The sequence below is a fragment of the Hemicordylus capensis genome, chromosome 4 (genome assembly GCF_027244095.1).
Source record: "Hemicordylus capensis ecotype Gifberg chromosome 4, rHemCap1.1.pri, whole genome shotgun sequence".
Classification (NCBI taxonomy): Eukaryota; Metazoa; Chordata; class Lepidosauria; order Squamata; family Cordylidae; genus Hemicordylus; species Hemicordylus capensis.
In genome coordinates, this window is record NC_069660.1 from 135,060,584 (window position 1) to 135,087,824 (window position 27,241).

Consider the following 27,241-nt stretch of genomic DNA (forward strand, 5'->3'; position numbering starts at 1 on the left):
ACAGATCTGACTTCAGTTCCCAAGGGAAAGATTTTTTCCCCCACCTCTTCGTGCCTGTTCCTGTTGAGGTTTTTATTAGCAAAGGATGAGTAATGAAAGATCAAAAGCTTATCTAAGCTGATATGTATGCAATCTCCTTTCCCCTCCGTTATCTTATATTCCTTTCCTACAGTTTTCCAGACAGACAGCTCCACTGATGAGTTTCATTCATATTAATTTTTTGTTCATAAGCATTTCTGGACTACTTTTGGGAACCTCAGCATGGAAGCAGGGAACGGCAGCATGTTTGGTAGGCAGGCAACCATGCAACCCTTGCTTTCCTTAAACAGCTTGTGATGCAATAAGTTATGATGCCACAGTGTTTTAGATGTTGCTAAGTAGATAATACTAGATACGAACACTGCATTAAAACCAGGGGTGAACATTCCACGAGGCAGAGTCAGTTGGTCATGTGGGCAGGGGCACAGGGGGTGTGGGCAGGGGCACGGGGGTGGCAAGTGCTTGGCCCCCAACATAATTTTGCCATCTTTCCATCCACAGCTCATCCTTCCCTCCTTGTCTGCTTGTCTCCTCTTCTTTCTATGCCTGCCTTATTTATCAATTTGTGACCCTTAAAAATAGAGGTAAAATACAAGTTTATACCTTCGTTACTTAAAAAGGAGAGGACTCAGAATTTAAGACACACACACACACACACACACACACACACACACACACACACACGATTTCTAACATGAAATCACTTGGTTGGGGGGGAACTAGTCTTGGCTTCAGATAAATACAAATATGCCCTTGCCACCACAGCCTGGCTTGCTGAAATAGTCTAAATAGACCCCAAGTTCTCCCTGGTTTCTCAGGTTGAGGTTGTGGCCAGGAGCGCTTTTTATCTGCTTTGGCTGATATATCAGCTACGTCCTGTTCTAGAGGTGAATGACCTTAAAACAGTGGTACATATGCTGACAACCTCCAGACTGTGGGGCTGCCTTTGTACGAAGTCCAGAACCTATAATTGATACAGAATGTGGCAGCCAGATTGGTCTCTGGGACAAAACTTAGGGACCATATAACACCGGTTTTGAAAGAATTGCACTGGCTCCTGATATGTTTCTGGGTGAAATACAAAGTGCTGGTTATCACTTATAAAGCCCTTAATGGCTTGGGTCCAGGCTATTTAAGAGAGTTCCTCCTTTGTCATGAACCCTGCCACCTGTTACAATCTTCTGGAAAGGTCAGGTTACAGTTGCCACTAGCTCATCTGGTGGCAGCTCAGGACTGAACTTTCTTTGTGGCTGCTCCAGGGCTTTGGAATATGCTCCCTGCTGAAATAAGAGCATCTCCTTCTCTGTGTGTTTTCAGGAAGACCCTCAAGACTCTCGTGTTCTTGCAAGCTTTTAATTAGGATGAATTTTAACAATTTTAATTTGTTTTATACTATTGTTTTTATTGAGTTTCAAGTATTTTAATCTGTGATTTTTAATATCTTAAATTTTGTACACCACCTAGAAATGGACATATCAGGCAGCATAAAAAATATGATAAATAAATAGCTGTGCCTGCATTTCACCACAGCTAGGCAGCCAACCGCATTTGGAGGAGCATCATATTGCCTTTCACTTCAGCAGCAAAATGTCTTGGACTGCCCCAATTAAAATTCCGGGAACAACTTTGGCCTACAATGCAGGCTTTCCATAGACAACTCTTTTTCAATCACTGCATCCACAATAGGGGTGTGCATGAATGGCCCGATGCGAACCAGTCCACCATGAACCACCATGAACCATCAAGTGGCTCAGTCATGAACCCGACCGGCCTTCAGGGAAGGGGCCCAGTCTGTGATCGAACTAAATCAAGCTCTGTTCACTTTGAACTGGTTTGATGGTTCGTGCCGCTATATAAAGGGGAATCCAGTGCTTGTAAAGTGGATTGGGGAATCCTTTACAAAGAGGGATTGACAAGCTGGGTGTGGCAGCAAGAGAGGCACCTGTAGAAGTAAAGGATAAGGTGCTTATCAGCAGCATCACTCCTGCTCTCCACAGCAGCCCACACAGCAACAGCACAGCTCCAGCAGCACTCACCAGGCCCCTGCATATGCACGGAGATGAGGTGCATGTTGCTGGAACCACTCCGCCACTGCATGGCATGCTGCATGCCTCATTCTTTCACATTTGCATTTAAAGAGGGTGGAATAGAGCAGGTAACAAACTATGTTTTTAAACTTCAATTTGAGATGCACATTTTCTTACTATGATCTGAAACTTCAAATCCAGGTGAATAATTATTGCTATGTTCTGAAAGCACATAATGTAGCAGCTTTGCTAGAGGTGACCAAATCTTGTTCTTGTGTAGAGATGGGAAACTGGCTTAGGACCTTCTATATACCACCTTGTCGTCCATGGATAAAATGTGTGTGTGTGTGTGTATATTATATACATTATATATAATGTATATAAATGTGTGTGTGTATACTAGGCCTGTGTGAAATTGGTTCAGTAGAATTGGACATGGTCTGATTTTACCCAAATTAGAGGAGTTTGGAGATAGCCCAAAACTGAAGGTAAACACTAGGGATGTGCACGAACAGGTTCGTGCACTCTCTGGAAGCGGGTGAGCGGAAGGTGTTTTGGCCACTTCTGGTAGGATGCACACCGAGGCTTGAGGGAGATATGCTGCAGGCCCGCAGCAATGGTTTTGGGCACAGCATCAGCAAGCGGGAAAGCGGGGCAAGTAAGAGCTCCTTCCCTGTCCTTTAATCCCCCCCCCCCAAACCGACTCCAACGCTGGACTCCTGAACCAGTTTGGTGCTCCACAAAAGGAGCACCGAACTGGTTCGTGCATAGCCCTAGTAAACATCACAGTTCTATGCCGATCAAAGACCAAATAAATTGATGGATTGAACACTACAAATCAGACTTCTCTGAACCTATTGGAATTTTTTTATTTTTCTGATTGGAAAAATTTAGAGTTTTTGAAAGCTCCAAATGTGGCTGATAGTCTGTTCTTTAAAAAAGAAAGAAAAAGCAACTGCTTTTTTAAAATTATTATTTACAAAAGCAATTGCAGCTGGTGAAACAACCTCATCTTCTGCCCTCTACCTGCACACCTGCCTCCCCATGCATATCACAATTTTTTTAAGTTATTTTAAAAGAAAATTGGCCCATTTTAAACTCACAAGCACAAGCAGCAGCCAATTTCCAGGTTTCTCATGTGATTCCCTGGTGTGAGATAACTTCCCCTTAGATTCTCTGATGTTACATCACTTCTCCTGCACTTTCCTTCAGGGTTCAGTAAGAATCTGCAATTACTTTTTAAACTTTTCTAAAGGTTGTCTGACCTAACACCAATCCCAACTCTGATACTGACCCTGAAAGGATCCAGAGGACCCTGAACAAAAATTTATGGGGTCAGATTGGACTGGGTCAGACTTGAGCCCAAATTTCATGTTCATGCACAGGTACAATAAATAGAATGATCTGAAACAATGTGTGTTAATTCTAACAACACACTTTAGCTGATGAATGAGTATTCATGTACTGTATGAACTTGGTTGGCTTGTAACACTCACCTGAAAGAAGAGATTATCTTACCAGCTGACTGAATGCTTCTCAATTAAATTGCCCCTTGCCAAACCCCACCTCCTCCCCCTTCCTTTTAAATCCCACTTACCTGCCTAGTGTGGCTAAGAGAGAGAAGTGAAGGAAATCTTACCCCAAGGGTCCTCACTCCTCTGTGACTGCAAGACCAAGTGTTCCCTCCACATCAGTTGTCTTCAAGGGTACAACCTCTTCATCTAACTTCTTTTCCATATCCCCATAGGAACTTGCCTCAACCAGTCACTCCAGTCAGGTAAATGAGGTTTAAAAGGAAAGGACAAGGGAATTTAGGGACTGGTATTGGAGGGTTGGAAGGGGCTAGCCAGTAAAGTGGGATAAAAGCACTTAGAAGCCAATTTGCACTAGCCCAGAAATGAGCTATTTTCCAATTTTGAGGGGAAAATATCTTTCCTCATCTCAAACCAATCCACCATGAGTGGTAGTGAACTTCCCCATCTCTAGACTAAAGACGGAAATCTGCTCTTGCTATTTGCAGATTACAGACTAGATTATATAATTTATTTACTGTCATAGACCAAAAATACAAGGACAAAGTACAACAAGAACAAAGTACAAAATAAAATAAAATACAAGAGTAAAATAGTAAAATTAAACATAAAGTGACTCCCCTTTGTACAATCTAGAAATGATATAACAGAACCTTGCAACATAGTTTGAAACAGAAGAATCCCTGTCCGACAATAAAAATTTAACAAGATGGACATCGGACTGATCTATCGACCCACACACTAGAGGAAGAATAAAGCACTCCCTGATCTTCTGATGTAATTTTTACAGACTACATTCCCTGTCTTGTCCTGTCCTGTCCTGCACTCAACTGCACAGAAGCTAAGCCTGACAGCTACTAATTAGATAAGAACATAAGAACAGCCCTGTTGGATCAGGCCCATATAGTCCAGTATTCTGTTTCACACAGTGACCCAACAGATGCCTCTGGGAAGCCCACAGGCAAGAGGTGAGAGCATGTCTTCTCTCTTGATGTTGCTCCCCAGCAACTGGTATTTAGAGGAATCTTGCTTCTGAGGCTGGAGGTGGCCTATATCCACCAACTAGTAGCCATTGATGGACCTGTCTTCCACGAACCTTTTAAAGCCATCCAAGCCATCTAAGCCCCTTTTAAAGCCATCCAAACTAACTAGTGGCCATCACCACATCTCATGGCAGATAATTCCATGGATTGTGCTGTGTGGAAAAAATACTTCCTTTTGTTGGTCGTAAATTTCCAGGCCTTCAGTTTCATGGGATGACCCCTGATTTTAGTGATGAGAGAGGGAGAAAAATTCTTCTCTATCCACTCTCTCTACTCCATGCATAATTTTATACAACTCTATCATGACTCCCCATATTAGCCTGATTTCCAAACTAAAAAGGCCCAGATGCTGTAGCCTTTCCTCATAAGGAAGGTGCTCCAGGATCCTGCTCATCTTGGTTGCCCTCTTCTGCATCTTTTCCAGTTCTACAGTGGCCTTCTTAAGATACAGTGACTAGGGATGTGCAGAACCAGTTCACAAGAGAACTGGACCGCCATGAACCAGGCCTGTTCTAGAGCTTCAATCATGAATTGTTTTGAGGCCCAGCCGATCAGTTCAACCTAACCAAATCTTTGGCATGGTTCAGTCCAAATTTGAACCACATTCAGACTGAACCACACCAAATAGTCCATGAACACCACTAACAGTGACCAAAAACTGTATGTATTAGTACTCCAAATGTGGCCGCACCATAGATTTGTATAAAGGCCTTATAATATTAGCATTCTTATTTTCAGTCCACTTCCTAATGATCTCTGGTATGGAATTTGCTTTCCCCCCATAGCTGCCATGCACTGAGTCAACACTTTCAATGAGCTGTCCACCATAACCCCAAGATCCCTTTCCTAGTCAGTCACTGACAGCTCAGATCCCATCAGTATATATGTGAAGTTGGGAGGGGGGGTTGCCCAAATATGCATCACTTACTTCCTTACATTGAACCACATTTGCCATTGTGTCGCTCACTCACCCAGTTTGGAGAGATCTTTTTGGAGTTCCTCACAACCTGTTTTAGATTTCACTACCCTAAATAGTTTGGTGTCAAGCAAATTTGACCACCTCTTTACTTATCCCAACTTTTACATCATTTTTGAATAAATTCAAAAAGCACTGGTCCCAGTACAGATCCCTGGGGACCCCACTTCTTACTTACTTCCATTGTGAAAACTGTCAATTTATACCTAACCTCTGTTTCCTGTCCTTCCGCCAGTTACCAGTCCATACATGAATCTGTCCATTTATTCCATGACTGCTAAGTTTTCTCAAGAGTCTTTGATGAGGATCTTTTCTGAAAGCTTTTTGGAATTCCAAATATACTATGTCAACTGTATTACCTTTATTCACATGCCTGATGACACTCTCAAAGAACTCGCAACGATTTGGTGAAGCAAGAGTTACCTTTGCAGAAGCCATGCTGATTCTCCTTCAGCAAGGCCTATTTTTCTATATGCTTAACAATTATATGCCTTGAAAATGCTTTCCATCTATTTGCCCAGAACAGACATTAAGTTCACTGGCCTGTAATTTCCCAGATCCTTCCTGGATCCCTTTTTGAAATTTGGTGTTACATTGGTTACTTTTCAGAGGTCCTCTGGTCCTCTGCCTGATTGTAGGGATAAGTTATATATATTTGTCAGGAGGACAGCAATTTCACATTTGATTTCTTTTAAGACTCTTGGGTGGATGCCATCTGGTCCTGGCGATTTAATTTTTAATATTTTCATACAGTTTAGATCATCATCTTTCATCACCTCTATCTGACTCTCTTCTTTGGCCTATGTCCTTTAGAAGCTTGGTTCAGGCTAGGGGAAACTGGTTTGAACTTTTAGATTCAAGTCTGGACTGGACTAAAACCAGACCAGACATGTTCGGTTTTGTGCCTGTGAACTAGAACCCTGACTCAGCTCAAGTTCGAGCCAGTTCAGGGTTATAAATGTTCCAAAACAATGTTTTTTAAGCATATACAAGCTTTTAAAGTCACACAAATGGTCAGGGCACATGTGCGGTGACCACCAAAATGGCTGCTGCAATCATGGAAAGGGCTGAAATGGCCTGGAAATGGACCAAAACAGCCCATATAAGACCAGGGAGAGGCCAGTGGGGGAAGGGAAACATCCAGAAATTTGCCACGGCAGCACTCCGCAAAGGACACCAGACCCACCCATAAGCTTAAAAAAAATCACACGTTTAGAACACTGAACTAGCCCTGAGCCAGCCGGGGTGGGAGGAATTCAGCTTAAGGTTCAGACGAATGGGACTCAGCCCGGTTCAACCTTGAGCCAGTTCATACATCCCTAGACACAGGTATATGCTCAGTATCCTCTGCTGTGAAGACAGATGCAAAGAAATCATTTAGCTTCTCTGCAATCTCTATATCCTACTTAGCAAACCCTTTAATTCCCTCATCATTTAATGGTACAACCCTCTGCCTGGCAGGTTTCCTCCTGCTGATGTATTTAAATGATGTATTTTTTTATATTCCCCTTGATGTTTTTAGCTAAATGTTGCTCAAACTCTCTTTTAGCCTCTCTTATTGTCTCCTTGCCCTGAGCCACTAATTCTGCAAGAGTTGTGTTCTTTTCTGTTCTCTTCATTGGGTCATGCCTTCCAATTTCTGAAGGAAATCTTTCCCCCCTTTATAGCTTCCTTCACTTGTTAGCCATGCTGGCATCCTCCTGGTAGGGGTGTGCACGGAACCGCAAAGGTGCGGTCTGGCACTGTGGGGTGGGTTCCTTTAAGGGCGGGGAGGGTTTACTTACCCCTCCCGCCACTTGTCCCCTTCCAGCGCTCGTATTTCTTGTAAGAATTGGGGCAGCAGGATAGCTCCCTGCTGCCCCTTGTTCCTCTGCAATGCAAAAGGCTCTGGCAAGCCTTTTGCGCACGCGCACATCGTGCGCGAGCTTCACGTCCCATCCCCCCCGCATGCTGCAGCTTTGTCCCTCCCTAACCTTTTCCTCCCCAAAAGCTAAGCCCACCCTTTTTTCTGAAAGGCCGAGGGAGGGGTGGGAGGACAGGAGGCAGCGATCCGAGAGTCCCTTTTCATCTCTGACCCATTTCACCGCCTCGCTCTCATACCAGCAGCTCCAGCTCGGCTTTGCAAGAGATCCCTGCTTATTTCCACCAAGCTGCAGCAGCAGCAATAGCAGGAGGAACCTCCCCTGCTCCAGCCTCCTCCACCCTACCAAATTGGGAGCCACACACTTCCTATTCCCGCTGGAGACACAGGCAAGAGAGCGACAGGCTCCCCCGATGGTCTGAGGGGAGCCGGGCGGCGCCACACTGCGCCCCAACAGCTCTCCCACCCGACTCAGTACCCCCTCCACTGCTAGGATTTTATCTTCATAACTGGTTGTATTGGCTATTTAGAATATAGAATATATATATAGTGGGTTTACTTGAAAGCTAGGTCTTAGCTGCAGTTGTCAGCTAATTAAAATATTCAAGCTCTCTAGTATTCACCCTCTCCTCATGCTTGGTGTTTCCTTTGTGATAAAGTGGAACTACTTGTGCACCTCACTGCACACTTCCCCACTAAACTCCATGGAAAACCCCTTCAATAGCTATTAGCTAACTCTTAAGTGCAAAGCTCTGGGTAGCAAAGTCTCCCTGCTCTGAGCCTTGTCTTCTCAAGAGCTACTTCCAACCTGAGCCACCTCAGGAATGTGGTCCCTCCCACAAGCTGTGTGACTCACCTGCAGCTAATCATCACCAACTCTCTTTCTAGGCACAACTGAAGCTGAAACTGCTCTGTCAAAAACAAACCCCTACCAAGCCAGAAATCAAACCCTAGAAATGACTAGCCGTAACAAACTTACCTTGTTCTTTCCTCCTTGTTTTCTTGTTGATTTATTTATTCATTTGCTTGCTTTCTTCTTTAGGAAAGAAAACAAAAGTTTGCTGCCTCTCCTGGACTGAGCCATTTCTTCTCAAGAGCTGTTTCCAAACTGTGCCAAATATTCTGTGAGCGTTTTCTCATGAGCAGTGAGAAGAGGCTGCAGGATTTGCGGGGAAGAAGCCCTGAAGAGCTTACCTCCCTGCAGACAATCTATTTGCTTCCTTTGGGCAGGCAGATTGCCTGCCCAGATTAGGGGTGTGCACAAAACTGGCTGGCCCGGTTCACTTCAAGTCTGAACTGGACCCAGACCGGGCAAGTTCGGTCAGGCACCGCCTCGAGCCCTCCCTCGGTTTGGTTCAGGGGGTTCATGGATAAATTTGGTTTTCAATTTTTTTTTTTAGTTATTCACTTGCTCTGGGGGTCGCTAGTGTGGCTTCAGGGAGTCTCTGGAGGTGCCTCCCCACCGCCAGCCTCCAAAATTGCCCCCTGACCTGGTTCGGGCACTCTTTGGCCCATTCCAGGTGCTCTTCGGCCCATTCTGGGTCTCACCCCCATTGTGGTGGCCATTTTGGTGGCCGTTGCACATACCTAATGTCACAATGGGCTGAGGCCCAGAATGGGGGCAATTTTGGAGGCTACCAGGGGGAGGAGGCACCTCTGGAGGCCCCCCACGGCCATACTAGCAACCCCCAGAGGGGTTAAATAACTAAAAAAATACATATTTGTGAACAAGCCCGAATGGCCAAGGGTGTTTGGTCTGGCGCTGGACCATCAAACCAAACAGGTTCAAGGTCAAACCTGTTCAACCTCGAACCTGTTTGCATACCCCTAGCCCAGATGAGAACTGACTGCTGCCGGTAACTCCAAGGATCGATGTGCAGGGTTGCATAGCCCTACGTCGCCCCACCCCTGGAGCCCAAATAATATACTGCATGAGTGTGTGGTGCATCAGGGGGAACCCTCCCTCCCCTCTCTGAGTCTGCCAGTCATGGCTGACACATGAGCAGTCTGCTCTCTTAACCCCCTTTTGAGAGGAGGCTTTGCGGGCAGGTTTGCTACCGTGGTGACACTGGGATTGGGCATGTGCGTGTGTAAAACTGGGCTGGGCTCCTTTCGCCCAGTTTTGTATGCATGTATAAATAGCCTCTGTGCCTGCATGCAAGACCAGATATACTGGAAACAATACCCACCCAAAATATTTTATGGGGATGTGTGCCTGTCCCTTCCATCTGATGTGTAGATTACTAAGAGGACAGCAAGCAGTTATCAAAGGCACTGCATGGACTGTGGGATCAGACGTGTTGAGGACAACTCGGTGCAGGACTCCAAGAGGGACAAATAGGAAGAAAGGTCCTTAAATATGTAGACACACAGATGGTAGATATTTGTCCAATGAACAATGCCAAGACAGGTCAGTTTTTTGTTAGTTTTTTTGCTTGGTAACTGATTTGTCAATCTTCTGAAAAGAGAAGGAAAATCTATATATATAGCTGTGTGAGAGAAAACACCTAATATAATAAACACAATTGAGTTCACTTCTGCAGTTCAGTGAAGAAATGACCTTTGTTTTCATCTATTCCCTTCCCCAAATGATATACACAAGCTAAAAATAAACTAGCTACAAAAAAGAAATATTTAGGTACAGCTTCAAATTCCACAACAGCAGCAGCAAAAGAAAAGAGAGAGGGGGGAGGGGGGGCAGGGAGAATGAATTGAATTTTGCTTTCAGACTAAGTTGGCAGTTTCAAACTTGTAGTCATTTCCACATTATACCAAGCTTTTCTCTGTATTTCCACAAACATGAAAAAGGTCTGCTTTTTCTGCCTAGGGATAGATTGCGAAAAGTCTCAAGACGAACATCTCATTAACAAAGTCACAATTTTCATCTCTCTGCATCTTAGTAAGAGATGCAGGCCTGCACAACGTGAGAGGAGTGGTATCATTTTCACATTTGCAGAAAGTTGTTTGGGGGGAAAACTAGTGATTTTTTGAGACAGAAATAGAAAACTAAGCTGGAGAGCTAGATTTTCAGTATCACTGCATTGTTTCATTAGCTTCTAACTGAGCATTTCTGTTTGTATTGTGGTTCCGCCAAAGATGAATTTTAATAACAAGGACAGAAAAGGTACTTTTTCTTGTCTGATTTTATCATATGTGAGGAGATACCGTACTGAAATGATTTCCAGAGCTCAATTATTAAGCTACCCTACAAAATCTCAGAGCACACCCTACAATATTTGAGCTTGTGGACTTTCTGGACATTGGGCCATTTGCTTGGGAAAAGAATAAGGTCTGTCCATGTTAAGTTTAAAGCAGATTGAAGTCTCCTGAACTGCACTGCAGTTACTGAATTGTCTTTTTGACAGAGGATAATTTCCATATGGCGGGGTGAACGTTTGTCGGGGGGCAATGAAATTCAAATGTTGAAATCTAACATCAACGTTTGGCATTTTACTTATAAAATTGAGATTTGATTTTAAAAATCCAGCTGTAGCCCTGTTCAGACCTAAACATGTGTCTGTGCAAACAGCTGTACTTGCATTTAATTTAAAAGTGGACCTGGGTACTGGCTGCCTGAAATGCAGGGTGTACCTGTAGGTATGAAGTATTACTCTACATGTATTGATTGGACATCATGAGTGAATAACTCTATGTGCATACAGCTCCTAATGTCTGTTCGCTGTACAGTCATCCCTTGCCAATTGCTAGGGCTCCATTCTGGCAAAACCTCACTGTTGGCAAATTCGTGGTTGGTGAGACATCACCACATCACATTTACAGAGGATTGTTGTTTAGTAAATTATTTCAGCTCTAATTAGGGATGTGCACGAATTAATTTTTGCAATTGAGTTTGAATGAGTCCGATTTAATTTGAGTTTGAATCTGCACAAATTTGAATGAGCAAATTTGAATAAGTAAAGCAAATTTGTATGCTTTGAATGAGTCTGATTCAATTTGAGCTTGAATCTGCTGCCCTCAAATCTGGATCAATTCAATTCAAAAGTGGGGGAAATTAGGAATTTTTATGTGTTGTGGCTTCTCAGTTGTGAAATGGCTTCTGAAAAAGTTATTTCACAACTGAGAATCCACATGTAAAATATTTCTAAAAAATTCATTCTTGACAGTGATGGCAGAAGTCTGGAGGGGACAGAATGGATGTTCGAATCATTAAATTGATTCAAGCTCGAATTGAGGGTGATTCTATTCTATCTCAAATATGATAACCGTCCTCAAGAGTTATTCAATTTGAGGTCAAATCACTCGAATTGCCTAGATTTTAGTGAAATCAATTCAGCCACAAATAGATTTGCACATCCCTAGCTATAATTTCCTATGTATTGGGAAGCACTGGGAGGAAAGGATGAGTTAGTTGTATATTTCTTTCTGTGCAAAAAAAGGAGATCCCACGTAGCTCCTTATTCCATATGGATGGACACTGGAGTCTACCATCAGAATCTGTTCTCTATTTTTTCTGGATTTTAGCAGCACCTAGTTTCTCTCTCTTTGCTGCTCAAACCACCATCACTGTAGAAAAGCAATCTTCTTTTTGCTGCAATGCGACTGATTTATGTTAATTATGCCAATATGCACAATTCATTTTGGTCACAGCGAGTCTGAAGAATTTCTGTTCCTGGAGGAGATAATCTGGATTTCCTCTCTTATTTAAAACTACACTGAAAATCTTCCTTGCTCTTGTATGCAACTGTGAGAATGAAAACACATGTAGTCAAATGGTGAGTTCTTTCAGATTTACAAAACATGCAACTGTTTTGTAGACTAGAACTCTTGTAGAACACTTTCAGACAAGTGTGTGAAGGTCGGAGAAGTGCTATGTAACTACAGATTCATGATATGCGGAAGGATCACCTCCTGGTTTTTAATGGCATGCCTTTGTTGCTTCTTGATGGATCTGGAGAAGTTACTTAAGCTAGCGGTTCTGTTCTAGCTGTTAAGCTAGAACAGAACCACTCAGAAATCCTGTTAGACTTAACAAAACACTTACAGCTTCCCATAATGTTTTCCAGATGTTTCCCCTGAGAAGGAACATCTTCTTGATCATTCACCACAAACCCACAGTTCTAGGCCAGAGTGTATATGAAGGGGGGTGGGAGACCACACAAGCCTCAATGGATTCACACAGCTTCTTAACCATTCACAAACTACCTAGGAGGACACTACATGTGTCCCTCGCTCCATTGTACAAAACAAAACCAACTTGGACATATAGTACATCGATAAGGAGAAATTTTTTTTTAAAAGACCCTTGCTTCATAGTTCTCACGCACACTTTTGGATCACAAACCAACTTGAGCATAGTGTGTTTGCAAAAAAAAAAAAAAAGTTAAATGTTTATTCAGATGTAACCATTAGTGCCATTTTCACTAGGTCCTAAGTACTCAATGAATAGCGATAACTCTTTCTGGCAGCTTTACTGCAGTAGAGATAAAAATAAATAAAAATTACAGGATTAATAGATTTCCTTGAACTGAAAATATACAGAGGTCTGCTAGCTTGGGCTACTTTTTTTATGAAGGCAAAGGGAAAAATCCTCCACATTTGTTGTTCACTATTCACACAGTTGTTCACTGTTCCTACAACTGGACTAAATTTGGTCCAGATCACTTAGGTAGTTCACAAGTTAGCCCACTTGTGCATCAAATGTTCATGCATCCACCATCTTGAATAGGGGTGGATGACATCATCACAAACTATGTGTTTGAGGTGTCCCTATGTGTCCCAACAACTGTACCAAATTTGATCCTAATCGGTTCCTAGTTGCATGGCAAACTTTTATGTGTCCACCATCTTGAATCAGAGTGGATTACATCATTACAAACTATGCCCTTGAGCTGTCCCTGTGTGTCCCTACACCTTTAGCAAATTTGGTTCAAAACAGTTGGGCGGACCACAAGGTAGCCCAATTAGGTCTCAAATCACACATCTGCTGACTTGAACTGGGGTAGATGACATCATTACAAACTACACCATTGAGGTGTCCCTATGTGTCACTCACTGCCAATGTACCAAATTTGGTTCAAATCTGTTAGATGGTCCACAAGTTAGCCCACTTTCACCTCAAATGTTTAGGCTTCTGCCATCTTGAATGGGGTGGATGACATCATCACAGATTATGCTGTTGAGATGTCCCTATGTTTCACTCAATACAACTGTACCCAATTTGGTTCAGTTAGAAAGTCCAAAAACTAGCTCACTTGTGCCTCATTCATGTGTCTGCCGACTTGAATCAGGGTGGATGACATCATCACAAACTACACCACTGAGGCATCCCTATATGTTCCCACAGTGTTAGCAAATTTGGTCCAAATTGGCTAGGCAGTTCACAAATTAGCCTACTTGCGCTTCAAATGTTTATGCATCTGCCATCTTGAATTGGGGTGGTTGACATTATAACAAACTACATTATTGAGGTGTCCCTATGTGTCCCTACAATTGTACCTAATTGTATTTATATACACATGCACTGGTATTGGTGTTCACTTGGGGGGGACTCTTGTATCTGGATTTGAACTGTGTGCTGATCTATGATCATAATAAACTGATTGAGTACCCAATTTGGTTCATATTGGTCCAGACATTGCAAAGTTGATGCGGTAGGGAGACAGACACACAGCCAGACATATGGACAGAATGCCAGGTAATCTCATAAGCCTACCAGAAAGTATGCTAAAATTCAATGGATTGACCAGTCCTCTTCAAAATCAATACACAGGGTCCTGATAAACTACATCCAGAAATCTAGGTAAAACCATTCTCAAAATATAGAAGGGGCCCTCTTTTGCCTTGAGAAACTTCATGGGGAAGAAACTTTATGGGTTCAGAAACTTCATGGGGCCATCTAGGAGAGTAGTCACACAGACCTGGATCCCCACACTTCTACAGATGTTTGTGTAAGAAGGAACCCACAAATTAAGTTCAAATTGTGCTTTAGGTATAGCTTTGATCATAACTTGAACACCAGCATTAGAAGGCAAATGAGAAGCATAGGCAGTTAGCAAGCAGTCCCCAATTGCCTCCACCTTTCATCTTCAGAAAACATATATGGAAGTATCCTTAACACACACTAGCAGTGTGTGAACTGGTTCAAGCTCAAACTGGGTTTGACCGGATTGAGCTTGAAGTGGACTGGCCATTCCGAGTTCAAGCCCAACCAGGCCTGTTTTGGATTGAACCAGTTTGGCCCAGTAAGAGCAGTTCAGATGCTTGTAAAGGGGGCTCCAATAAGGATTCCCCTTAACAAACATTGGGTGGGGGGGGGTGTTGGAAAATTGAGGTGGGATACTTTTTGAGCCATTGTGGCATGCAGCTCCTTGGCAGCAGCAGGCCTGTAGTGGCTCCCCTAGGCCCCTCCAGTGCTCCCTCCATTAGTCCAGGCCAGTGGAAGCCTGGTTTGGGCCTCCACATATGCACGGAAGTCACTCTAATGGCCTTGGTGCTTGCATAGAGTCCCAAACTGGGGCCCCACCAGTCAGGGCTGATGGGGGGGAATGCCAGTGGGGCCTAGGGGAGCCTCAGCTGGCCCGTCACTGCCGAGGAGCCGTGCTACTGTGGTGGCACATAAGCTAACCTCGTGCTTGCCCCCCCCACCTTCCCCCTTACCAGATTCCTTACCAGATTCCTCTTTACAAGCATCCTAACCAGGTCACACCCATTCAGTTCCACCTAGACTGGACCACCACTGGTTCAAATGAACCACTCAGTCTGGACCACCACTGGTTCAAACAAGTTGGCTCACAGACCAGGCAGTTCGAGTTCAGCTCAAACTTGAACCAAACTGATCTTAGTGGTTCTATGTACATCCCTAACACAGAGATTTCTATAGAGTGGTGGCAGGGGGAAAATTCCAGTAAAGGCAATGTTTTTCCTTTACTCTCAAACTATGGGCTTAAACAACCATAGCTATTTTTTTTGGCAATCATCTAATACAAAAAATTACAATGAATGTCACACAACCTAGATGTGGATATTTCATTCCTTGGGGACATGAGGCACTCTGACTATTTGCTTGCCATCTCAATAACACAAGCTGTGCTTGGATGGATTCATGTGATGAACCTTTACTTAGAGTTCTGCATACATTATGCTGAATGGTTGGAATTCTTCAGTCATGACCAGCTATAAATGTAATTTGTAACTGACTTTTTCCATGGATCAGGACTCATTGATATTACTTTTCTGAGGGATTTATGTTTGACTTATTCCGATTATGAATTGTAGGGTTAAAATGTTCCCTGCTATAGGTGCCATAGCCTGTGCTTATTTTATGAATCCCTATTTTAAAAAAGAACTTCTTGGAAACTGAAAGAAAGTCTCTCCAGCCAGAGCTGACCAGCAATGAAGAAACCGGGCAAAAAGCAAGTGATGTGGAGCAGAAATGGAGCTTTCACATTAAGTAAGTGGAGGTTTCACAGTAAGAAAGTGAAAAAGTTGAAGGCTGTATATTTAAAGTATTTGGGGGTATTAGCAGAAGTTGTCGAATAATTTAATGAAGCAGAGGGATTAGTCACAAGCTTGTTCTTGTCTAGCTATGGTTGCAAGGGAGCACAAACCTATAACAGCATCTTTAACCACAGGTTGCTACCATAGCTAGACATAATTTTCATCACACAGATTTAGTAATGATATGCAAGAAGTCCCTGAGAAATTTCACTTGTCTCATAGGGCAGGTTCATATTTAGCAAGGAACTTTGGTTGAAGCCAAGCTCCATGAGACCTCCCTGAGCCCCAGGAGTGCCCACCCACCCCCGCATCCCCAGAGGAGCCTCTACTCCCTTTCTATGTTAGGATAAGCTGAGATTGGTCACAACATTTAAATCCACCAATCTTCATTTATTCTTAGGTACTTTCTTCAGAAAACCTGAAATCTGAACTCGAGAATTGAAGTTAGTTTGAGATTTTGGTTCTCTGAAGAGTAATCTGAGATTGGTGTGAAATAACAGAGCTGTACCTCTCTCTGTACATCTCAAAATATTGATTGTGGCTGCTGCTGCTGCTTCTTCTTCTTCTTCTTCTTCTTCTTCTTCTTCTTCTTCTTCTTCTTCTTCTTCTTCTTCTTCTTCTTCTTCTTCTACTTGAAAATTAGTTGAATCAAATAATGCACAAAAGGAATAAGTTGGCCATGCAGGCAATGGCAAGAGAAATACAAAATTCAAAAAGTAAAACATAAGTTGGAATAGTGAGATGGAAATATCATCTCTCCTCCTCTCCTCATTATACATACACGCACCCATTTTCATGTATTGTATCATCTGATAGGTTTTAATTGTAAGCCATTTTGAGCACCAACCCTGGCTGAAAGGTTGGATATAAATATCATAAATACTAATAATAATGTTATTTCTATATGTCAGTTGTTGCCTTTTAGCAGAACATTTTCCAGCCTGACCTTTAAAGACATCTGAAATTTTTGGTTACTAGTCATTGCTTTATTTCGCCTGCTTGCAAGCTTCATATTTTTTCGGGGTGGGGAGAGATGAATAGAATGCTTACCTGCTAAAAGCAATACATATATTTCAAAGGTTAAGGTAGTAGAATGACTTGTCTGCTGTCATTTGAAAGCTGTACTGGAAACCATGATTATGAGGTGTTAGTCCTGACAATAGCTTTAGCAGAAATATTAAGTGAAAATATTTCAAACTATGTTACTTAGGAGACTGGCATGTTTATTATGCTATGTAGGGTCCACATGTAGTGGGCAACTGCTCTCCACGGTTGTATATGCTGTGACTTTGATGATAATGTACATGTATGCCTAATCATACCTGATTGAAATAATGGGTCAAATTTAACTTGATAACAGAACTGCATTCTGCAAGTGTGTGTGTGTGTGTGTGCGTGCATGTGCTGGTGAAGCCCCTGAATTATTTAATTGGGATGTGCACAAAACCAGATTCAGTGGTTTGGTTCAAGTCCAAACTGAACTTCAAATCAGGCATGTTCGGTTTTGGCACCCTGAACGAGGGGCCTGACCCGAATTCGAGCCGGTTCAGGCCCAGTTTAAGGCTGCCAAATATGGGTGTGCACAAAACCAGTTTGCCCATTTTGGTTCGAGTCTGAACCAGGCATGTTTGGTTTTGTGCCACCAAACAAACCCCCCAAGCTTGGATCAAATTCGAGCTGGTTCAGGGGTTCTAACATTATTTATTTTCTTTTCAAGCACCGGTGGGTCCAACGGCCTCAGGGGAAGCTGGCATGACTGTAGGGATGTCTCTTCAGTCTCCCTCTCCCACCACCAGCCTCCCCTGATTCTCCCTGAATGGCATTTTCAGGCCATTCCAGCCATTTCCCCGGTGGAAGCAGCCATTCTGGAAGCCACTGTGCATGCACCCTGCCCATTCTGAAACAGTCTTAGAGGAATGGGGGAGGCTGGCAGTGGGAGAGGGAGACTGCAGAGACTCCCCACTGCAGTTGCACCTGCACCTTCCGAGACCACCAGACCCTCCAGTGAATGAATAATTGTTTTAAAAAAGAATGCTAGAACCCCCTAACTGGCCCCAAGTCAAATGACCAAGCCATGCAAATGGCCAGGGCACATGCACAGCAGCCTCCAAAATGGCCTCCGACACCTCAGAAAAGACCAGAACAGTCCAAAAATGGGCCAAAACGGCACTTACGGGAGGCTGGCAGAGGGAGTAGGGACTGCTGGAGACCTCTCCCCATGGAAGGGGGAGCATCTCCAAGGCTGCCATAAGTAAAACAAATGAATTAACTGTAGAACCCCCAAAACCGGCCCCAAGCCGGCGCAATTAGATGCCAAAGTGGCTTGAGGTTGAGTCTTTTTGCAAATCCTTAGTAGGTAGCCTCTGAGTTGCACAGTCTCTAAGGACTCATTGATGACTCTTCACTTTCTAAAGCAGCCCAAGTGTGCTATCAATCAAACCTCCCTACTCATAGACCACTCTGTTCAAGCCCAGTTATGACCTAATTAACTCTCTCGCTAAAAGGGGTGAACAAAATGGTGGAGGTAAAAAAAAACCAACATCCCCCAGACTCGACCAATCTGCTGGGAACCAAAAAATTCCAAATCAGCCCCCAAAAGGATGACTAGTAAAGCCCATTCTGTGCCTGGGAAGGAGGGAGAAAAAGCCTGCCTGACTAAAGACTGAACCACCATAGGGATGGGACACCAAAATGGCTGTCCAAATTGCAACCCCTGTGACTCAGCCAATCAGGAAAGCCTCATGCCTTCCTTCAACATGAGGCTTCAACATGTTGTGAGCTGCCCAGAGAACAATTTGTTATGGGGTAGCTAACAAATATATGATATGATAAATGATAAATGATAAATGATATGATAATGATATGATATGATATGACTACTACTACTACTGAAATTTATGTACCGCTCTTCAATGAAAGTTCTCAAAGCAGTTTACATGGAAAAATAATAATACATATACAAGATGGCCCCCTGTCCCCAAAGGGCTCACAGTTTAAAAAGAAACAAAGGGCACTGGAAGGATGTTGTTCTGGGGTTGGATAGGGCCAGTTGCTCTCCCCCTGCTAAATATAAGAGCATCACCACTTTAAAAAGGTGTGTCTGCTCAGTTAGCAGGGGTATGTCTCTCTGCAATTTGCAGGGGTATTATTAAATAGAAGGTGTGGAAGAATGCCACCCCCACCATGAGGCTGGAGAGCGGCCACTTTTCTGCCTGCCATTGAAATCCATTTTCTCTTAAACCAAGAATCATTCAAATGTATGAAGGAGAATTCCCATAGTCCAACATTCCACCATATAGTCTAACATTTGCTTTATACTGGAACATTCATTTTTAATAGGTTATATCTTAAGCCTTCCTTTCTCTGGAGGAAGGAGTCCCTCTTCCCAAGGAAGATTGCAGAAGGAAGAAAAGTTTAGGTTACAACTAATTATAGGGTAAACCTCAGGTCCCAAATTTTGATAATTAAATATCAAAAATTTCCATTTATTTATTTATTTATTTATTTGTTTGTTTGTTTGTTTGTTTGTTTATCTGCATATTTGGGCTACATGTGTGCTTTCTTGTTTGCCCCAAGGGCATACTTTAAGCCCTCGATTTTGATGGGTAGATAGGAAGAGCTATGACATTTCTATCAATTACCCTTTATTGGCTTCCCTGTGTTCGTTTCTGCTTCCTTGATGGTGTAAATTTATCCTAACAAATTGGACTGTAGGAGTTCTGTTCCCATTTACACACTTGAATAGTCCCCTGGTTAGGGTAAAGTAGATCTACAGAGAGGACTTAGGTCAGTTAGTACTATCTTTTGCTTTCAATAATCATTTGCCCCCCAAAAATACTGTGTTCAAATGTTCCAGTTTCATAACTGGGATCACTGCTGAAGTACAGATGAGCACACTGTTCATATTTGAGAGGGGGAAGATTTAAATTTTCTTTCAGTTCCAAAATTAAAGTATATTTATTTCATAATAGAATGCATGAGGTCTTTCAAAAACCACACTTTGATTAAGAAGCTAATGTGGCAGCTCTTATTATTTTCTTTAGTATTTGCCACCCGGTCTTTGATCCTTTTGTATTCCAGTAATCCCATATCTTCAAATCCCTAAAGAATTCAACAGTAAAAGGGGAAAAAATAAGCTGAACAAAAATCCTAACATTTGTTTTCTATGAAACTAAGCTTTCATGACTAGACTAGAAAGAAAGCCCTTTATAAGGGAAAAAAAGGGTGGGGGAGGAAATAAGAGATAATTATTACTAAAGGGTGAGATGGCAAATGAATGATAGAAGTGATCTTGCTGCATATGTTGTATAAAAATTTGGACAAAGATAATATAAAGTTTCTGCTTGTTTAAAAATGATCTAAAATTATTAAGATCTGACATTCAAAAATGCAAAATATTGTGGAAAGCTGGGGTGCATTTCAGTTTTTGAAGTGGTACTGGTAGTTTAAGAGATTTCAGAAAGATGGGATTGCAAGATCCTCAGGAAGGGTAAAAGGCAGATAGATAGATAGATAGATAGATAGATAGATAGATAGATAGATAGATAGATAGATAGATGAAAACTGAAGAAAACAGAGAGTAGCATCCACAGTTTTGCAGCACAATAGAAGACACTAGGAGTGTGTACAAAACAGGTTGGCTTGGTTCGATTTGAGCCCAGACTGGTCTTGAACCAGGCATGTTTGGTTTTGCACACCCCTGAACACATACATACCCAGCTTGGCTCAAATTTGAACCAGTTTGAGGGATCTAAATGTGGGGAAAATGAAAATAACAAAAACTCACCGCTGGGTCCAGGCAAATGAACTTCTATGGAGCAACTGTAAAGTGCCACATATGTTGTTGATACAGCATAAATAATAGCATTATTTCCATTAGTTTGTTTAACAGATGTTGAATGCTGAGTGTCACCATATATTTCCATCTCTGAACATCTTCCATTTAAAATTGAATTCAGTAGCAATAGCAATAGCACTTACATTTATATACTGCTCTATAGCCGAAGCTCTCTAAGCGGTTTACAATGATTTTAGCATATTGCCCCCAACATTCTGGGTACTCATTTTACCGACCTTGGAGGGATGGAAGGCTGAGTCAACCTTGAGCCCCTGGTCAGGATCAAACTTGTAACCTTCTGGTTACATGGCGGCAGTTTTACCACTGCGCCACCAGGGGCTCTGCGCCACCAGGGGCACCAGTAGACTTTGGTCTTTTTGTCATGCTTTTCTTTTATATATCTCTATCTCTATGTATATACCTATAGTTATAGTATTGAAGAATATGAAATTAGGGCTGCAATGCCAGGTTGGGAACATTGGAAATTGCCCAATATGCGCCATTTCAGAGAAGATCAGATAAGTTTCCAATCCAAACTAGGGAAGCCCATTTCATTCTGACTTCTCTGACCTCATGGGGGCGGGGGAATTGGAGCTTTCCAGAGCTCCAAATGGCAGTGGGAGTCTGTGTGTGTGTGTGTGTGTGTATATATGTGTGTGTGTGTGTGTGTGTGTGTGTGTATATATATATATATATATTTGCAATCTTAGCTTGCGGGGGTGGGGGAGCTCTTCTGTCCCACCTGCCTGCCCTTGCATTTATTTCCTCTTCTTTTTCCAAGGTTTTAGCTCATTTTTTAACTTACCATTCTAAAAATAAAGCAGTTGATTGCTGGATCTCCCCCAAGATTCTCGGATATTTCAATACTTTTGTCCCAGGATTCACAGTGAGTACAACTAACTGGTTACTTTAAAAAATTAATTTAAAATTAAGAGATGGTTAGAATCACTTGTAATTAAATATTGGCCATCCTTACCTATTTGTGGAGAAGCTTTCAGGGCTCCCCTTTTAGTGGTTTTGGGGGCTATTTTTAAAACTTTCCCCATAGACATCTGTGGGGATTTTCGCTGGAAAAAAACAGGTTCTGACCCAACCCTGACATTCTGAATGTCTAAAGGATCCCAAACCAACATTTGAAGGATCAGGTAAGATCTGGTCAAACCCAATCCCAATACTTGCAAATGTGCACAGCATCTATATCTATATCTATATCTATATCTATATCTATATCTATATCTATCTATGTGTGTCTATTACACACACACACACGTCACTGAAGAATGTGCAGTCATCATCATTTATTCATCATCATCATCATCATCAACTACTCCTTTAAAAAATAACACAAAGCCGTCCGCATAGTAGAATAATGGAGGGGGTGAAGTTCCCTGACCCAAAAGTGCTCACAGTCTGGAAAGAAAAAGAAAAAGAAAAAGGCACATCAGAGATACCAACAACATCCTCTTGGAAAGATGCTATGCTGGGGAAGAAAAAAGTCATATTTGTGTCATCCTGGCCAAACATCACCCTTGAAATGCTTTTTGCAATAATTTAATGCATATGATAACTTTTTTGTAAAGAGCCAGAGGAATTGCCCTAAGGCCTCATGATGACAATTTAGTAGAAAGATTGGTGTCTTTTTTTAGTAATTTTTTTTTTTAAACTTGCAGGCAAAAATGACAGCAGAGCTGTCAGCATGGAGGCGATAATTCAGTCGCTGTCTCAAACAGAAATGGGTCAGGCAAGAATAGAGAATAAGGGCAGCGAAGAAGCCTGATTCATATCTGGTTAAAACAAAGTATCACTTAGCACAGCTGGAAATAGACTTTGATGTAAGATTACAAAAAGTGCAAGAAGAGGTTGAAGCTTCGCAAGTTACCCTGCAGTTAGCAGTAATGGAGGGTGAAATAAGATACATCTGCATGGCTTTCTGCCCCTTTACATCAAGCCACTGTAATCACCTTGATATCCCTTAAAAGAACTGAACCCCATATGGCTTATTACAAAATTCTGACATCTACAAAGCCCAAAGCTTCTTAAGGGGGATTTTAAAAAGAAAGAAAGAAAGAAAATGTATAGGAGTTCAGCTTGAAGATAACATAAGAAACATAACCATATGGGAAATCTAAGTAAGATAACAGAATGGCCACAATCCTGGTGTTAACAAAAATGTACACAAAACAGAGCAGCTCCCCTCTAATTCTTCATGCATGCTAGGGATGTGCATGAAATTTGCACAAATAGATTTGGAATCAAATTTGAATCATTTTGATTTGGAAACATTGAACAGAGTGGAGATTCCTTTGAATTGTTTCAAATACACCCAGATTTGAATCGAATTTGGGCAAATTAGCTCAAATTCTCTTTGAATTTTGGCAAATTCAAATCGATTTGAATGAATATCCACTCTGTTCAGTGGTTCCAAATTGAATTGATTCAGATTCTAATCGATTCGTGCAAATTTCATGCATATCCCTAATGCACGCAGTTCTCTCAGCCAGTAATAATCAGTTGTGCAATGGGGAGGGAGATCAGAGATTCAACCCCAAAGCAGCTGATTGACATGATCCCTAACACCAACAAAGATATGTGGCAAGATTTCTTGGAGGTTAAGGGCTACAACTCTATTAATTCAAATCCAATCAATACTTCAGTGGGTATGGGCTCTCCACCCACCTACAGTGCAGGCACTAATTGCTCTAAGCCAAAATGCCATTCTTATACCTAACTCTTGTTGGGAGATAACACCCTGGCTTGAATTAGCCTTATGGTCCTAAGGTTAAGCACTGCTCTTGAGCCAACCCATATAGAATAAAGATGTCAGCAAGAAGCACCATACTTCCCCTCTGAGCTGCGCAGCCTTTATGGCTGAAGATGCCCCGATGCCAAGAGAAGCCCCAGAACAATTTCCCTGAGCCACAAAAGCTCCTAGAGAATGACAAACTCTCCTTCGCACAAAACTATGAGCCTTAGGGTGCTCACCAAGAAGCTGTGCCTAACCACCTTCCAAGCCTAGCTAACTATGGAGAACAGTCTGAGGTATGCAGAAAACACCCCCAAATGAAAATTAGCCAAACTGTTCTTGAGGAAGGGAGGAATGCTTCTCAAATGCTGACTGAGGGTATGGTGGGAAAGAGCTACAATGGCTCTCTGGCTCCACCTATCTGAACCCTCCACCAATCCAATAACCCCACCAGCCTTGTGCTTTATCAAAGGCTGGGTGGGACAAAATTGCTTAACTCATCATGCACCGAGTGGGAAGCATCATTCTAACATAGTTACATGTACAGTATACAGTCCCAGAAAGTGGAAGAGGGGAGAGAACTGCATGTGCATGAGAGAACCCCTGCTAACTGAGCAAAGAGACACCTTTTTAACACAGTGATTCTCTTTATTTAGCAGGAGGAGAGTAACTGGCCCTATCCACCCCCAGCACAGTACTTCCAGTGACTGTTGCTGGTGTCTGTCTTATGTTTCTTTTAAAATTGTGAGCCCTTCGGGGACAGGAATCCATTTTATTTATCATTTCTCTATGTAAACTGCTTTGGAAACTGTTGTTGTTGTTCACACAATTCCTCCTTCAGTTAGGGATCCAGCCCTAAAAAAACTGCTTGTGTCCCCTAAGTGGATAAAGATGAGTGTGCATGAATCCTTTACTATCTACAACCAGTTTGACTCAGAATTTGCAGAACAGTGGGTAGACTGTTAATAATGCTTTTGATCTATCAGTGAAACAACCATGAATGTTCTTCTCTGGCTCAGATCAAAATGTCAGTCAGGGAGGAGCTTTAACTCTCCCTCCAACCCTGTTCCCCACCCCTCCTCTTTTCTCTCTTTCCACCTTTGACACTCCAGCAGCAGAGGAAAGGAAAGTGTATCCTTGGGGATACAGTGTTTCTAGTACTACTGACCGTGTCAGGAAAAGCTAGGTATTCCAGTATTCCCTGAACACAGCCATAGCAGTCTTCCAGGCCCTGGAGAGGAGAGTGGAGGGGAAGGAAAGGGAGAGGGGGAAAGATACTTTATCTTTTCCTTGAATTCACTAAAGCAGCAACAAGGGGAAGCATGAGGGAGACAGGGCCGGATTGGGGGCACTGACAGGATGGTGGAATGTATGTGGGGAGGGTGCCAGGTTTTGAGCAGAATGGGTAATTAAGAGTGGGAGTATTCACTGCTGCCAAGTGCGGTGGGGCACAGGGGCACCCCTGTGGATGGGGCACACCGGGAATATGCCCTGTTGCCCTGTGGGCCAGTCCGAGCCTAGGGAGGGGCTTGAGGGAGAGACAGCATGAGAGCATGTTGGTGATCAAGGGGAACTGGACATGTAGTGCAGAGTTGGACATTCAATTTCATCAGCATGTCAAACTTGCCTTGTATTTTTTTAATGTGCAATGTAGTGGTAGTGATGCTTATGCACCTTGCTTTCGTTGTTTCAGCGTACCTTCCCAAGTTACACTCTCTCACGCATCCCTCATAAGCACTCGCCAAGGAAAGATACCCAAAATTCAGCACTGAGAATCTGGGAGAAAAATATGCGAGTAGAAGGAGGAAGAGCATTAACAGACAAACCAACCATTAGTAGGGCTATCTGACAGGTGTTTGTGCTTTACCCAGCTGGGGGTTATTTAGTTTTAAGTCAGTGAGCCTGAAAAGCTTTAGAGGCTTCTCAGGAAGTCGTGTTCCTTGCTGTGGAATTGACAGTGGCTCAATAAATGGGCTCCTGAGGTATATGCCAGCTTCTACTGCCTTGATGTGCATGATTACACATCCCCTTTTCCCATATAAAACCCAGAAGAGTTCTGATGAGGCATACAGGCATTGTACGCTGTTTGTATGTTTAATAGCTTTATAATATAACAGTCCAGGGTGTATTACTGGAAATCTATTCCTAACACCAAGCCTGTGCTACCACCATAGAACTAAAAAGTACCACAGCCTTCTTCATGATATTTATGTGTCTGCAGCTTCTGAAAACACTCAGGCATTCAGCTGCCCACAATTTCTCCACACTAACTGGATAATCAGCACTCACCCTCCTCACACACAAAATCACACTTATGATCTTCACATCTTTAAGAAAAAGAAAGGAAGTTGAACATTTGCTGTTGAGCGTACTCAAAGCAATAAAGGAGGAAAAGAAGAAATACAGAAATAACATTTTGTTAGGAATGGGTAAGAGACTGAGGAAGGAGAGCTGGTTCATAGGGTTCATTTCCATTCATAACATAAATTTTATATTTGATAGACACAAAGCTTGGAGTCCAGAATGCTACACCTGAGAAGTGGATCTATCTGTTCTTTTGTTTGGGCATAACTGGATAAATAATGGTTGAACTTCCTTGAGAACCAGTAAAATCCTTAATAGGAATACTTCCAAACAAACAAAATAATAAGAATATGCCACAGTAAACCTTGATCAAGGTTGAAAATGAAATCTGATTAAATATATTGCTTATTTTACCTTTAGTTGCCATGTCATCACCTTCTATATACATATAAGACAGTTCCAAACATTCTCCCATGTTCTATTATGACCAAGAAACAAAATCCATAATGGGACAGAATAGCAGTCTTGATTCTTGTTGTCTGAATTCCTAAGAAGTAGGAAGCAGGTTTAGCTACTTCCCCCATGGAGAACACCCCACCCCACCCCACCCCAGCAACCTGAAATTCACCAAAACTACATACACTATCATGTCCATATTTTCACTGAACCTATTCACTGAAATGCATGAGTAAAGAGATATATTAAATACATTCATTGAAATTTATCAGCACCTTTGGGAGTTCTCCCCACCTCCCACATCCACAATGTTTTCCCACTTCTGATTGCTGGTGCTGGTCCATCAAGCAATCAACCCTTTGTCTTTGGCAGTTGCATTAACCTTGGAGCCAGGAGCAAGATAATGGGCTTTGCTGACATAAACAGTTACTTAAGTGGTAAAGCTATTCCTGATCGGGGTGTGCCAAACTGGTTCAATATCAAACTGGTTGCTTCGAACTAGGCCATTTCAACTGGTTCAACCACAAACTGGATGGGCCACCAAAAAAAGGTGCCTGATCCACATCAGACGCAGTTTGATTTGACAAATTCAAACTGGTTCGAATGTTCAAACAACTATGGTGTTTGCCATTTTGTCTGCTATGTTTACTAATTTTCTCCCTTGCTGATTGTCTTTCTTCCACTACCTTCGGATTGGCTTTCAACCTCCTTTGCTCTGGTGGGCTTGTTGTCATACAAAATCAAATGTTGTCAGGGAAACTCTGCCCCCATTGGCTGGGTGGAGGGAAGGCAGGATCCTACCTTCCTGCTCCCAGGTGACAAGGACCTATTCATGGCTCTTCCATGTCTGTGCTCACATGATCGACATGAGCAATCTCCATAGCTGAGACTGAGAGGGGAGGAAACCCAGCCAGTCCTCCAATATTCCAAAGTGCACTACATGAGAAGCAGAGAGGCAACCCTCAG

At 42.5% G+C, this 27,241-nt stretch overlaps 1 long non-coding RNA gene across 2 annotated transcripts in view; it reads right to left on the bottom strand.

Annotated features, from left to right (window-relative positions):
• The window catches only part of LOC128322880 (uncharacterized), a 32,457-nt gene extending 11,231 nt beyond the window's left edge, over window positions 1–21,226 (bottom strand). For both annotated transcript variants that reach the window (XR_008306045.1, XR_008306044.1), the window contains exons 1-2: window positions 16,444–21,226; window positions 3,706–9,936 (exon numbers count right to left, since the gene is read on the bottom strand). This is a non-coding gene — a long non-coding RNA (uncharacterized LOC128322880). The remainder of the gene's footprint in view (window positions 1–3,705; window positions 9,937–16,443) is intronic.
• Window positions 21,227–27,241: the final 6,015 nt, after the last annotated feature.